General features: G+C 34.0%; 1 pseudogene; it reads left to right on the top strand.

Moving 5' to 3' along the window:
- Nucleotides 1-1,610: 1,610 nt before the first annotated feature.
- LOC134375969 (olfactory receptor 2A12-like) lies at nt 1,611-2,556 on the top strand (annotated as a pseudogene).
- The last annotated feature ends 1,554 nt before the right edge of the window (nt 2,557-4,110 follow it).

Below are 4,110 nucleotides of genomic sequence, written 5' to 3'. Positions count from 1 at the left end.
GGATACTGAGAAGCACATTGCCAAGGAAAGAAAATTTCTGCATAATGTTCAATATAATGAACTCTAGTGGTTGTCAAATGGCTGTGGTTCTCACGCCATCTGCTTTGTAGGTGAAGGTTTGATAGTTTGACCCTTTTCATCAGTTGCCAGTATTGACTATGGATAAACAGATTTCCTAACATCAAAAGACTGGGCAAGCTTGTCAGCTGCTCTCCTCTTCATAAACTCATTCCCTTCCACAATTAGAGAATTCAAAATTCTGCCTGTAGGTATGTGCGTGCACTCTCTCACTCTCGTGCTCTCTCACTCTCTCTCCATCTCCCTGTATATCTCTTGCTCTGTGGCTCTTCTTTTCTCCTTTTTCTCTCTGCATCTCTTCACCCTTTACCACCTTGTCTCTTTGTGAGTCGTATGGTCTGCTCTTTTAGTAATTTAGGCTATGCATACAGAAAAGAAAGCTAAAGAGAAAGTTGCAGCAAAATCTAGAAAACTTTTTCAGCCAGAAGCCAACCAGAAAGTGACCAAAAAAAGGGAGGGGGAGAGGATTTGAAGGTGGGACAAAGGGAAAGCACTGGAAATATGAGTTTACAGAGAAAGCAGAAGTAGGGTTCAAAGAGTCTATGTGAACCTCAAGCTCCATGTTTTCTGTTTTAAGTTCCTTTGTGTTTAAAAGTATTCTCATAAGCATCTGTTAGTTTCATTCTATTTTTGTTTAGTGTTGTGTTGCTTTGTTAATAGCAAATACCATTTGTGTATATGTGCTTTGTATCAGATATTCTACACTTTATAAAACCAGCCTATATCTTCCATTTCAGCACATGCTGGTAAATTTATTTCAGATTTTTTTAGAGTACAGGAAGTTTGTTGCTGTAGATATGTGTACATGTAGGAGTCATAAGCCCATAAAGGCAATTTCACACTGTGCTTAAAATGGTCAAAAATCCTGGATTTATCACCCACATACATCTGCTCTAAGGTCACTATTAATATTTGGAAGCTGAATTTTTTGGAAGATTAACTATATTATTTTTACTAACATTGAGATTTAAAAGAGTCAAAATAATTAAATTAGGTGTGTTATTACACATATGAGATGATAAATTATTTTCTCTAGGAATCAGGATGGAAAGAAAATAAAAATTTTGTCTCACTAAATGAAAAATACAATATCATTTCTGATATTTAATCTAGTGGGAGGAGAATACAATTATTTTCAGCTTTCATGTTTTCTACTTGTAATGTTATGCAAGTTGCTTTATTTTATTGAACTTTTAGCTCTCTTTTAAGAAATGAATAATAATATTTGATTAGCCAAATTTAAAGAAGTACTCTGCAGCATATATGATATAGTAAGTATAAGTGGGTGACATTTTCACTTTCAGACCAAAAGCTTTTTGTAATTTATTAAAACTTGGTAATCATATGATGAAGACTGTGATTTGGACACCTTTATGTCCAAGAAATTTTTACAAATAATTTTTATTTCAATTTAAGATGCATTTATCATCAGCATTAAAGTTGATGTAAATGGGAAATGATTTGACTTCAGAATTTTTATATAAGACCATTTTTTTTTCTTCTTAATGAGCAGGCATATTTCAATTCTCAAAATGGAACTTGAGAATTCCAGCACCATCACTGAGCTGGTCCTCGTGGGATTTTTCAATCATCCCCAAACTGAGTTTCCCCTCTTCTTCCTGTTCTCTGTGGTCTACTTATCAAGTTGTTTTGGAAACACAGCTGCTATCATATTAGTAATTCTGGATCCCTCTCTCCAGATTCCCATGTATTTCTTCCTCTGGCATCTGGCTTTTCTCAAAGTATTTTTTTTTTTTTAGCACAGTGTGGTCCCCAATATGCTCTTTAACTTTCTTGTAAACAGGAAAGTGATATCTTACAACTTCTGTCTTGCTCAGACCTACATCACTTCATTCCTGGAGGCAACTGAGTGCTTCCTACTTGCCATGATGGCTTTAGATCGCTGTGCAGCCATTTGTTACCCACTGAGATATCTGCTCATCATGAATTCGTCTGTGTGTGGCACTGGCTGTGGGAACCTGGACTATTGGCTTTCTTGCTTTAGTGGTTCCCCTCTACTTCACAATCCTCCCTCTCTGTGGTCATTATGTTGTTGACTATATTTTCTGTGAATTGCCCATCTTTCTTCACATCCTCTGTGCTGACACATCCCTGTGGGATATCATGATGGTTGTAGGAGGGGCTGGAATGGTATTACTCCCTTTCCTCCTTATTATTCTTTCTTACCTTTGAATCATGGTGGCAGTGATGAGAACAGACTCAGATGAGGGCAGGAGAAAAGCCTTTTCAACATGTGCTTCCCACTTGACTGTAGTGATCACAGATTATGGAACAGGATTGATCAGGTATATGAATCCCAAATCCCTTAACTCAGCAAGAGACAAACTGATCTCTGTGTTCTATGCAATCATCAACCCTGTGCTGAATCCTTTCATTTAGAGCCTGAGGAACAAGGAATTCAAGGGCGCCATTGAAGAGTTATACAAATATACAAAAAAAAAAAAAATCACACCCTAGAATCTTTACAAATTAAAGATATTTGTTTATGTTTTTAACATGTGCACATCCAAATTCTATGAGACTAATCTTCATCACAGGATATTCCAGTTTAGCAGACTTGCAGAATGAGATGGTCATCACATATTCACAAATCTCCCCAAGTGTTTTCAATTCAGATTTCTCATCTCTATGAATGAACATTTGTGGATATTCATTTATTGTGATGAAATATTGCTATTTCAGTTCACTCAAATACTGTGTTAGCACAGCCTTCAACTTCCATGTCAAGAAATTATCATTTCCTGCAGTCACTACCTTTATAATATTTCATTTTCTATTTATTTTCAAGATCTCAAATTATAAGGTATTCTTTCCTATTCTATCAATCAATTCAAGCAAAACAATGCAGAATATGAAATACCTTATTACATAATACAAGCGAAACATATCTTTAAAATCACTAATGAGAATTATTTTTGTTAAGTGTAGAATCTTGTTTTTTTTGTTTTGTTTTATTTTCTATTTATCTAGATTTTTGTTTAAATTTTTAATAATTTTAGGAAAAGGAATGCTTTCTTTATATTTAAAATTGAAAAATAACTCTTCTCAATGACTTTCAGTTTGCTCCACATAAAAGATACTTTACATAAATACTGACAGTTATTTTATCTATTTATTTTTTATATATTTATATATATTGTCTACAATATATTTACAACTATGGCATTTCAAAGGGTTATATATTAATTAGATTAATATTGCTGAATTTGGAGGCAAGCTGTAAAGTTAATTCCAGGTTCAACCACTTAGTTGCTCTATGCCCTTCACCAAATAACCTCTCTGTGAGTCAATTTCCTACTTGAAAAATTAGGAAATGCAATATATAGGTTGTTGCAAACGTGAACACATATAATATACCTAAAATATGGTAAACTCTTAATTACACTAGATGTTATCATTGTCCATCTGCTATTGAGCAAGAACGATTTTATGCTAAATTTAAGAATTTCACTTAAAAAAAAGAAATGTGTAGCAATTCCACTAAATACACAGCTTTTCAGACTTCTTTACTAATCATTGTTGGAAGCTGATGTTCCCATGTATCTGGAAACGCCTCTTTTCAATACTGGGGAGTAAGTACACTTAGAATAATTTAGAGGTTCTATATGTATGGTGGGTAAATATGAAGCCTCAAAAAACTTAATGTCTTCAGTTAACCTGATTTATACCTTTGCCTAGGGGATGACTGCAGGTGCTCCGTGTGTATGCATGACCTCTGCATTCTTGTAAAGATATTTAATGCTAAAATATCCAAGAATCTGAATTTGTTCCTCTGTCAAAATTTTATTATATTTTAATATACAATGCCATAAGATAAAAAAGAAAGCAAATCTTACTGTGGAGTGAGAAAGTAGGTGCCTAATTCATAATATTACCTGCAATATCTATGTCTCCATTACAACATTGTGCAAACATGCATGTGAATGGTATTCTGTGTGTTCATTTTGCAATGGCTATATTTTAGTGACATTTGTTGAAAGCTAAACTATGACTGTCATGATCCAAAGCATT

This window comes from Cynocephalus volans, chromosome 4 (assembly GCF_027409185.1).
Source record: "Cynocephalus volans isolate mCynVol1 chromosome 4, mCynVol1.pri, whole genome shotgun sequence".
Lineage (NCBI taxonomy): Eukaryota > Metazoa > Chordata > Mammalia > Dermoptera > Cynocephalidae > Cynocephalus > Cynocephalus volans.
The sequence above is the reverse complement of the archived record's forward strand: the minus strand, read 5'-3'. Positions and strand labels throughout refer to the sequence as shown.